Raw genomic sequence first — 11,169 nt, 5'->3', positions numbered from 1 at the left:
GCAGTGGAGGATGGCCCAGGTGCTTGGGCCCTGCACCCCATGGGAGACCAGGAAAAGCACCTGGCTCCTGGCTCCTGCCATCAGATCAGCGCGGTGCGCCGGCCGCAGCAATCATTGTGGGGTGAACCAACGGCAAAGGAAGACCTTTCTCTCTGTCTCTCTCTCTCACTGTCCACTCTGCCTGTCAAAAAAAAAAAAAAAAGAAAAAAAGAAAAGGGTCTTCCTTGTCAGACTATACCCAAGAAGGGGGAGAGGCAGACCCCGAAGGGAGACAGAATACAGGGTACCACCATCCCCCATACACACGCCCTCATCAACAAAGCCAGATCTGCCTCACAACAGCATTAAATTAGCTGCCCCATGGGTTTCATATGGTCATCCTCACTTTACAGATGATAAAAATAAAGCTCAGAGAGATTAAGCCATTTGTCCAAGGTCACAAAGCTACATACAAAATGCAAAGCCAGGTCTGCTGATTCCTGTCAGGGTTCTTTCCACCCCCACATGATGCCTCAAGATGTATCTGCAAGCCCCAGCTCTCTCTCCTACTGGCCAATACTGTGACTTTGTACCCTACAGAGAGAGAGAAATAAAGCAGGGATAGCCTGCATGGGGGCTGAACAACCAACTACACTCACAAAGATTCAGTGATAAAACTAGGGATGTGATCATGTGTTGAAAAAAGCAAAATAGAGTTAATGCTGTGGCATAGTAGGCTAAGCCTCCACCTGTGGTACCAGCATCCCATATGGGCACCAGATCCTGTCCCAGCAGCTCCTCACCTGATCCAGCTCTCTGTTATGACCTGGGAAAGCCGTGGAGGATGGCCCAATGTTCGGGGCCCTGCACCCACGTGGGAGACCTGGAAGAAGCTCCTGGCTTCGGATCAGCCCAGCTCCAGCCATTGAGACCCTTGGGGGAGTGAACCAGTGGATGGAAGACCTTTCTGTATGTCTCTTCCTATCTCTTTATATAACTACCTCATAAATAAATAAAATCTTTTTAAAAAAGAAAAAAATAATCTCAACCTGCAAGGCATATACAATTACTAGGAGGGAAAAGTGTTTTAACTCACAGGATTAAAACTAGAAAATATAATATCACAAAAGAGAATGAGAACAGAATACAAGTTTACATATTTTGATGATTTATATACCACAATATAGTCTCTTTGTAATTTTTTCTTTCTTCTTTTTGTTAGTTTTATTTATTTGAAAGGCAGAGAAAGGGGATACTTTTGTGGCACCACATGTTTACCTGCATTTATAACCCCTGTATCCTATATGGGAGTGCCTCTTTGAGTCCTGCCTACTTTGCTTCTGATTCAGCTTCCTGCTAATGCTCCTGAGAAGGCAGCAGCTGATGGCCCAACTGCTTGGGCCCCTGCCACTCACATGGGAGATCAGGATGGATTTCCTGGCTCCTGGCTTCACCCTGGCCCAGAGACAGCTGTTGTGGCCATTTGGGGAGTAAAACAGCAAGTGGAAGATTGATCTATCAACTGGTTTCTGTTTTGTTTATTTCCCTTCCCTCCCCTCCCCTCTCCCTGCCCTTCCTCTCCCTTTCCCTTCCCCTCTCTCTCCATCGCTCTCTATTAGTCTGATTTCTGAATAAATAAATAATCCTGGTCTCCTATATGGATAACAGGGAACCTACTACTTGAACTATCACCACTGCCTCCTAAGATTCACTTTAATAGGAAGCTAAAATTGGAAGCAGAACTTGGATTCAAACCCAAGCACTCTGATGCAGAACATAGGCCTAACCTCTGCACCAGACACCTGGCCCCTCACTGTCTATGTTTCAATACAAACATGAAACAATCGGAGTTTGCTTTATATGGTGAGCTTATCGATAGGTACCAGGCTTGACTCTAAGTCTACCAGCTCAAAATCTCCCTGGGTGAAGCTCAGGAATCTATACTTACCTCCATCTCCTTCTTTATCCCCATATAAACTTCTAGGGAGTAAAATGTTGCTTCCCATCTCCTGTTGCAGCCAGGATTCCTCATACAGAAAGTAATGGGATATTAAGGTTGGAAGCAGATTCCTAATATACTTTTCTGGAGTTCATTAATCAGACAACTATAGGCATGTGGGCGTAAGTGCTGTTGCCATGTGTTTTCGGCAGGACGAGCCACAAGCTTAACTAACCAATCAGAGAGCTCAACACTTAGTCTGCCAAAGCAGATGAGAGCTGATCATCTGGTACAGCTCTGTGTCCTTGAGGCTCTGGCCCTTCAGGTATCACAACTTTTATAGGCTCTGATGTCAGGCATGTACACCCAACAAATTATTAACATCTGTAATATCATTAACATTTTATCTGTCCTCTCCTTTGAGGCTTATAGCATAGACAGAGGAACAAGGCTAATTCACGGAAAGATGAGCCCACAGTTGACAACAAAATCAGTAAGTGTTAAAGTTAGGGAACTATTAGTCAATTCATATTTAGAGAACATGTAGTGAATACCAGACTTGGTGCTCATAGTTCTCTACTTCTAATAAATGAACTCCTTTAGCTTTCACATAGGAGTGAGAAAATGTATTATGTATCTTTCTGTGCCTGACTGGATGGACTGTTCCATCCAAATGCTTCCACAAATGACAACATCCTTTTCTTTTTACGGCCAAGTACTACTCCATTGTGTATATTTTCAACATTTTCTTTATCGATTTATTTGTCAATGATGTCTTAGCTGATTACATATCCTAACTGTTTGAATAGGGCTTCAATAAACTGGAGTCCAGGCATCTCATTGATGTACTGATTCCACGTCCTTTGGACATATGAGCACTATTGGGTTAGCTGGTTCATTTGATTGATCTATTTTTGTTTAATGAAGGACTTCCATAAGGTTTTCCAGAGATTTCTAAATTCTTCTGCTGTGTATTTAAGAGGTGACTATTAAGCTCACTTCTTAGAGCAAAAATAGTGCCTATCAAACAAGTAAGGTAGAGGCTTCCTACAGAGAGCAAGGAACAAGGGGCAGGGGTAAGGGCCAGGGAGCAGGAAGCACACACTCCACTGCTGGGCTCTGTCCAGTCCTCGAGAGCCCTGCTTTCTGTCAGCATCACCCATCTGAACAGAAGCTTTGAAACCTAGAGATATGTGTTATAAAATCATGAATAAGAGAGCTAGGAATTTTTAAAAATCTGGTTTTGAAATACAAAGGAAGAAAAAGTTCATAAAGAGATCTCTACTACATAAAGTCATCAAATGTCTTTTTTATAAAGAAGAGAAACCTACACATGCCAGGCCACCATAATATTGCAAGTGAGTGACAGCAAGTGTATGTTTTATTCTTTGTCATGTACATGCTCAGGGATTTACTATTTGATCATTTTTAATGGTCTTAAACGGATAGGCTAATGAGAGTCACTGTACCTGCATATTTAAAATTAAAAACATAAAGGAAAGAAAGTTTAGAGTCTGGAGTTTTTATCTCTCCTTTTCCATGCACACTAGATCATCAACGTGAATTTGGCACAGAGGCATTGATTGATGGTTCAGGACAAGCAAATCTGTCAAGAAAATAATTTCTGCCCATGAATCAGTCTTGGAAGAAGAAAGGCACAAAGAAGGGGGAAGGCATCGTGAACAGGACTTCTCTCTGGGGTGTACTTTTGCAAGTCTGGAACAGTTTGGGGACTTAATTTATCCAGGGCACGCTTCATTGAACTGACAGAGATAGCTTCTTCAAAGATAATCATGTGTAAGTCTTTGGGTTGTGGAGGAAGCATTCACATTTCTATTCTCTTTCCCTTTTCTAAGATTCTCATCATCAATAATCTACAATATTAGATCAGTGAGTCTCAAAACCATTCTGGTGATTCCAATGTGGGGTCTTTGAAGTAGTATTTTGAGTACATTGAAATCTAAGCACATGATTTTGATCTGCCTCTCCCTCCACAACCTCAGAGCTGCAGTTAGAACTTAATTTTCCTACCTGACTAAGGAAACTCTTGGCTCAACAGAGTGCTTTCTATAGAGGAACCACTTCCTCTCTCATAGGAACTTGTGAGGAAGAGTGAGTGTCACTACATCTCATGACAGAGTTTGCAAACTGAGAAAATAGGTAGAACAGAAGAATTCTCTGTAACATCAAAAGTATAGACTAGGTCTTTTTTTGACTAGTGAGCTAGACACAAGACAAAGAAATTGAGGAGGAAAATGGCAGGAGGCTTAGAACCAGAACTTTCAAAGGCCAGTGTGACACTGTGTCGAGTATTAGTGAGCTCCTTTCAGCTGCTCGACAGCTATCTCACTGCTCTTTCATGTATTTCTTACTTCAAACACACACACACACACAAGGAGAGAGAGACAGATACAGAGAGAGCACTCCCAATAATACAATAATATTGTGATATTGAATAATATTATGATATTAATAATTGTGATATAATAGAATAATGTGATATTAAAAGAATCAATAAATGGTGGTTTTGGGCTTCTCTATTTAATATTTCATGTAAGAAGGCAATGTTATGACATAGGCAATGCCAGCCCATGGTTCCATCTGGCATGATGGGAGAAGTAGCATTTGAGTGGCTACCGTCAGAGAAGTCTTCTGGAAGTTACTTAAGTAAGTGATGGTGGTCAGGAAGAAAACGTGGAGGGCTGCATAACATTGTCCCTCTACTCAGCACTCACATGTCTTCCCCCTTCCTCCAACCGGCTCTGCTTTATAAATGTCTCTTTTACTCTTGAGGGCTGCAGACAGCACTAATGACAGCTTCCTTTGAATGTTTGACATCAGAAGATCAGAACAGATGCTCTCATTAATTTTCTTTTACTTACCATGGCTTGACTGGCATTCCCAGAAGAAAGGAACTTATCACTCTGCCTCATGGACTGTGTCTGGGCCGGCATCCCATATGGGAGCCAGTCTCTCTCTCTCTCTCTCTTTTTCTCTCTCTCCACTTCTCCCTCTCTGTAACTCTGACTTTTGAATAAATAAATAATTCTTTTAAAAAAACAAATTCTGGAGGAGATGGCACAGTGCAAGTCATCATAAAACTCTGAAGAGCCAGACTACCAGGGCTAGTCCTAGTGAGAGACTGAGTCCTGGGGCAAGACAAGATCATTCCAAGGAATCCACAGTAGTAATCCAGGGGGTGAAAGGGCCCTATGTTCATCAAATGGTGCTTGTCCAGACCTCTTCAAGAGCACATAGAATATCCTGGAGGATACCAAAAGTATTTCAGGGAACTCTCAGCAAAATCAAGTCTAATGGGAGAAGCAGGGACAAGGGAGAGTGATATTTGTGGCTGGGAACCAACTCTATCTATAGGCTAGTATAGGTTGGGGAAGCCTAGGCCACAAGTAAGATAGAACCATTGAACTAGTGCTGTGATTCTTAACTCAGTCTACCACAAAATTCCCTAAGGTATGTGTGAAAAACAAGTATTCAATAATCCATAGGACAATCAACAGGTCCAGGTGGGCACCTGTATTTTTATCAAGCCCCACAGGCCATTTTAATAGATAGTCAAAATATGGATCCTTCAGAAAAGATGGACTAAAAAGACTAATCTTTACAGATGAAGAAGAATTGTTATGAATAGCCTACATATTTTTTATTTTCTATTTGCATATTTGTCTACTTTAAATCATTTTCTATGATCTAGTTTCTATTCTTAAGGCCCATCATTATTTATCTCTACCTTTCAAAACATTTTTGGAGTGACTAGAAAAAGTCAATACCTTCCGTGAGAAAACCACAGAAATGATATTAAGAAAATAATCTCACTTCTGTGTTGCATATATCCAAAAGAAATGAAAATATGTCTATATAAAAACTTGTACATGAATGTTTATAACAGTGTTATTCAGATCAAGAAAATGGAAAAATCAAAATAATCATCAACTGGAGAATGGATTTAAAACATTATTGTTTGGATACAATAAAATATTATGTGGCAATAAAAAGGAGAAAAGTATTGATGTGTGCTACAACATAGATGAACTTTAAATATATTATGTCGATTGAAAGAAGTGAATTACACCAGGCATCAAAAAGATATTCTGCAATTCCATTTATATGAAATATGAACAGGCACATTTTAGAGATAAAAAATTAGGTTAGTGGTTGCCAAGGGCATGGGGGGAGTTGCTGAAAGAGAGAACAGAGTGATGGCTAATGAATACAGTTCTTCTTTTACAGGAGACAAAAGTGTTCTAAACTTTGTTTGATGGTTATACAATCAATAAATATATCAAAAAACATTGAATTATGTACTTTGAAAGGGTGAATTATATAGTGTCCACATTATGTTTCAATAAAGCTTTTGGGGAAAAAAGATTATATATATAATATTATTAATTTTGTAATCAATATTATAAAAGGAATGGTTTCTTTACATGAGGGAGCATCCATAGTCTTAAAATGTTGTTATTAAGATTACATTTTTACATAATCACAGTGAAGATAGAACCATAACAATTTTTTAATTTTTTTTGAGAGAGACAGAGAGAAAGAGAAGGCACTCCCATTCGCTGGTTTTCTCCACAAGGGACCTGAAATGGCCAAGGTTTGGCCAGGCCTGGAGGCAGGAGCTGAGAACTCAATACAAGCTGCCCACATTGGTGGTAGGAACCCAAGTACCTGAGCCATCACGGCTTCCTCCCAGGTTTTACATCAACAAGAAGCTGGAGTTAGAAGCCAGAGGCAGGAATACAACCGAGTTACTCAAAGGTGAAACGTGGCCATTTTAGCTGTTCTACTAAATATCTACTCTGACAATTTCAGTTTCATTCTATATGTAGCTTGGTTTAATGTACTGTGACAATCCGAAGTTTGCCAAATTTATTGTTTCTACTTTAGCTGTAGAAATAATGAGGGAAAAAGGAAAAAATTCTAACATGCCTTTTAACAACAACAAAAAATGAAAAAACCATTATTTGATATGTTTAATCCTGAGTATATGACTTCTTGAATCTTTTGAGCTAGAGATTCTTCTATTCTAATTTTGATATATTTGGTATACATACCAGGGACCGTAAGAGATATTTTGTATAATATTTCTAAATAGCACCAATTAAAATTCATCCTTCTGAAAGTTAATACATTCACTTCTTAGACAATTGCTCATAACATTTGAGTGTCTTTCATATTGTTTCCTCTTTTTAAAAAAAATAGCAACAACATGTTTGAGGTTATATTTAAATCAACACTGTGATATACTTGTTTTTGAATCTTATTTTCATATTCATGGTCAGACATCATGTATGTTTGTGGGGAGCAATCCGGACTGGACTAAGTTACTGGAATTAAGACTTATTCTATGCATCTGCTCTCCCACAATATGGCGTTGGGAGAGAAGTAAACAGCTTCCGCACAGCTGCCTCCAGTTCAACCAATTAACTGTAGGACTTGCTCCTGATTGGAGAGCAGCGTACTCGGCGTGTGGGCAGCCGAGTTGGGATTGGCGGAGGAGGACTATAAAGGAGGAGAGAGACGGCATGCACCAGGAACATCTATGGGGAACATCTAAGGGAACCCGTGCAGCCCCGAGAAAGCCGGCCGGCGGTGTGCCGCTCCCCTGCGGAGGTGGGGAATGCGGCCAGGGGGAACTGCCCTTCCACGGAGGTGGAAGGGATAGTAGCCAACCCGGGAAGAACCAGCAGCAAACCCGGGGAGGGCCGAGCAGACAGAAAGAACAGCGCAGGGTCCTGTGTCGTTCCTCCACGAAGAGGGGGAGCGACATAATGGTGCCGTGACTCGGATACGAAGCCTAGGCAGGGCTTAGTGTCGTTCCTCCACGAAGAGGGGGAGCGACATATGTTCATATTCTGTATTAGAAAATGGGCAATACCATTAAAAAAGAAGAAATTACAGCTGAAGTTATTCTACCCATGAGCCTGGAAAACACAAACAGATATGGGAGAAGAAAAGTATTGTATTTCAGATGACAGAATCATCATTTGAATTGCAAATAATAAACTCCTTACATATGGAGAAAATAAGAGTAGTGAGATAGGGAAGGTGTGAAAAAAAAAAAAAAGCAATGAGGGAGAAGCCCATAGGCAACCAAATCAAGACACTGTCACAAAGGATATTAAGGGAGCTGAGGTCAAAATCCTGAGCTCAATAATGTCCTCTATGCATTCTATACCCATTTTGGCCTCATGTACAGAACCATAAGAGTTACTGCCAGCTCAGGTAGAATCAAGCTCCCACATTTAATCTTCTTAGTATCAGAATTTTCAATTATGAGGTTTTTATCTTCTTTGACCTTTTTCACCTCCATTATAACAAGAATTACAGAGTCCAGAGGAAGGTTCAAAAACCATCATATGGATACATTTACTCAACCTTTAGTGAGTGGCTGTTTTTAATCTGAATCTCACTGCCACCACTCCAGGCTCCAGACTCCTTGTCTCACGTGCCAATATGACCATGAAAAAGAGCTCACACCTATAAACCCCACACTGACAAAAATTATATTAAGCATAATAGAAGGTTATATAAGGTCTTAAAGTTCATTTCACTAAATCTATACCTATTATAACTTCTTTCATCAGGAATGTTTTATTAGCACATGCAGAAGAAAGAGTTCTTTCCTTCCTACAGGAAGGGCATTAGTGAATCTCCAGAATAATGCCAGGCACCAGGAAGATACACATGGATAGATATGACCACCAAATGAATTATGAATAAATGAATAAATAAAAAACAACTACAGGGATTCAAACATGGTAGAATGGCGGGGGGGGGGGGGCGCTTATTGCACTAGTCTAGGGGAAGATAGTTTAAAAAAGAGTGGAGAGAGCCCGCGTCGTGGCTCAATAGGCTAATCCTCCGCCTGCAGCACAGGCACCTCGGGTTCTAATCCCAACCAGGGCGTCGGATTCTGTCCCGGTTGCTCCTCTTTTAGTACAGCTCTCTGCTGTGGCCCGGGAGTACAGTGGAGGATGGCCCAAGTCCTTGGGCCCTGCACCCGCATGTGAGACCAGAAGAAGCACCTGGCTCCTGGCTTCGGATCAGCGCAGTGCGCCAGCCGCAGCACACCAGCCGCAGCAGCCATTGAGGGGTGAACCAACGGAAAAGGAAGACCTTTCTCTCTGTCTCTCTCTCTCACTGTCCACTCTGCCTGTCAAAAAAAAAAAAGTGGAGAGAGTGCAATCCCAAGGAAGAGTTAAGGAGAAAACTGCAGAGGAAACTCCTCATAAATTAGAGGGACGCTGTGGACCTACCTGGAGGGTGTGAATGTGCACAACAGAGGACCCCAGAAGCCGAGAGCCTCAGCACCAGCTTTGGAGAGTGAGATGTGACCAGATGACAGCAGCCCAAACCACTGGCAGTAAAGCTGCGGGAAGAGCCTGGCATGATTCTGGCTTGGAGCTCTGTGTGGGAGAGTGTACCTACCAACCTAGAGGCAAAGAAATGGGGCACATTTCTCTCTCCCCAGCTACCCAGCACTGGCATCCTGTAACTAGCTAAGAGAAGGCAGGTGACATTTTGGATGTTGGTGAACTCAAGAGGCTTCCATAGCCTTGGCAGCTCATGACAAGAGCCTCAGGTGATTACTGACATCATAAATAAGAGTGTCAATTGTCAAATCAACAACGGGAGTCACTGTGCACCTGCTCCCCATGTAGGACCTCTGCCCTTAATGTGTTGTACTATGAGAATTAATGGTAAAACTACTACTCAAACAGTACTCTATACTTTGTGTGTCTTTGTGAGAGCAGACTGTTGAAATCTTTACTTAGTATATACTAAGTTTATCTTCTGTATATAAAGATAATTGAAAATGAATCATGATGAAGAATGGGATGGGAGAGGGAGTGGGAGATGGGCTGGTTGCAGGTGGGATGAAGGTTATGGGGGGGAAAGCTGCTATAATTCAGAAGTTGGTTGTACTTTGGAAATTTATATATATTAAATAAAAGTTGAAAAGTAAAAAAAGAATCTCTAGAATATAGGCAAACACATGGAGACTGACAACATGCTCCTGAATAAACAGTTGGTCACTGAAGAAATCAAAAAAGAAATAAAAAAATTTCTGGAAGCCAATGAAAATAACAATACAATATCAAAACTTGTAATATACAACAAAAGCAGTGTTAAAAGGAAACTTTATAGCAATCTGTGCCTACATCAAGAAATTGAAAAGGCACCAAATAACAGAGCTATCAGTGCATCATAAGGATCAAGAAAAACAACAGCAAACCAAATCCAAAACTAGTAGGAGAAAATAAATAATTAAAATTAGAGAAGAGAGACAAGATGGCCACAGAGGCTGCACAGGGTGGGAGAAGCGGTGAGGGCGGTGGTGGCCCCAGCAGCAGGACAAGCAGTAGCTGCAGCAGCTTATTAGGTAAGTGGAAGGTTGATGATAAGCTTGCAAAAATTGATAAGTGGGATAGACCAGCTGTGAAAAACTCTCTGGATGATTCTGCCAAAAATGTACTTCTGGAAAAGTACAAGTCCATGGAGAATTTTGGTTTAATTGATAGACACTTAACCATCTGTACTATCTCCTGCTTCTTTGCCATAGTGGCTTTGATCTGGGATTACATGCACCCTTTTCTAGAGTCCAAGCCTGTTTTAGCTTTGTACATCATAGCCTATTGTGTGATGGGATTCTCACCATTTATACCTCATATAAGGAGAAGAGCATCTTTCTCCTGGCCCACAGGAAAGAACCTACAGGATATTTGGCAGCTGTCCTCCAGTCTGAAAAGGTTCAGTGACAAATATACTCTGAAGCTGACTTTGACCAGTGGCAGAACAAAGCAGCAACAAGAAGCTGAGTTCGCAAGTCCATTGCTAAATTTCTTGACCACAGTGGAATGCTGGTCATGGATGCACATGAACCTGAAATATCCAGGCTCCATGACAGTCTTGCCACAGAAAGAAAAATAAAATAACCAGTTCTAAAAGCAGCCCAATTTCTGCTGACTCATGTTGAGTTACCAAGTGAGTTGGGGGAAGAAACAGAACTTAAAATGGGTAAAGTATGAATGTTAAAAATGTCCCTGTCTTGTCCAGAAAGTTTAGTCCATTCTGGATAAATAGGATTTTCTAGCACAGACTTGAGAAGTTGTAACTCTGATGTCTAGCTGTAGCCTCTTTGGTCTGCTTATTGTATTATTTTATTCACTTTTCTGGAAAAGCATTTTTGCTAAAAGCCGTGCAGACTTTTCCATTTGTACCCAGCA

At 41.1% G+C, this 11,169-nt stretch overlaps 1 pseudogene; it reads left to right on the top strand.

Moving 5' to 3' along the window:
- The first annotated feature begins 10,234 nt into the window (after window positions 1–10,234).
- On the top strand, window positions 10,235–10,955 carry LOC100352284 (signal peptidase complex subunit 2 pseudogene; annotated as a pseudogene).
- Window positions 10,956–11,169: the final 214 nt, after the last annotated feature.

The sequence above is a fragment of the Oryctolagus cuniculus genome, chromosome 15 (genome assembly GCF_964237555.1).
Source record: "Oryctolagus cuniculus chromosome 15, mOryCun1.1, whole genome shotgun sequence".
Lineage (NCBI taxonomy): Eukaryota > Metazoa > Chordata > Mammalia > Lagomorpha > Leporidae > Oryctolagus > Oryctolagus cuniculus.
Note: the sequence above shows the minus strand (reverse complement) of the source record. Positions and strands in the feature narration are given on the sequence as shown.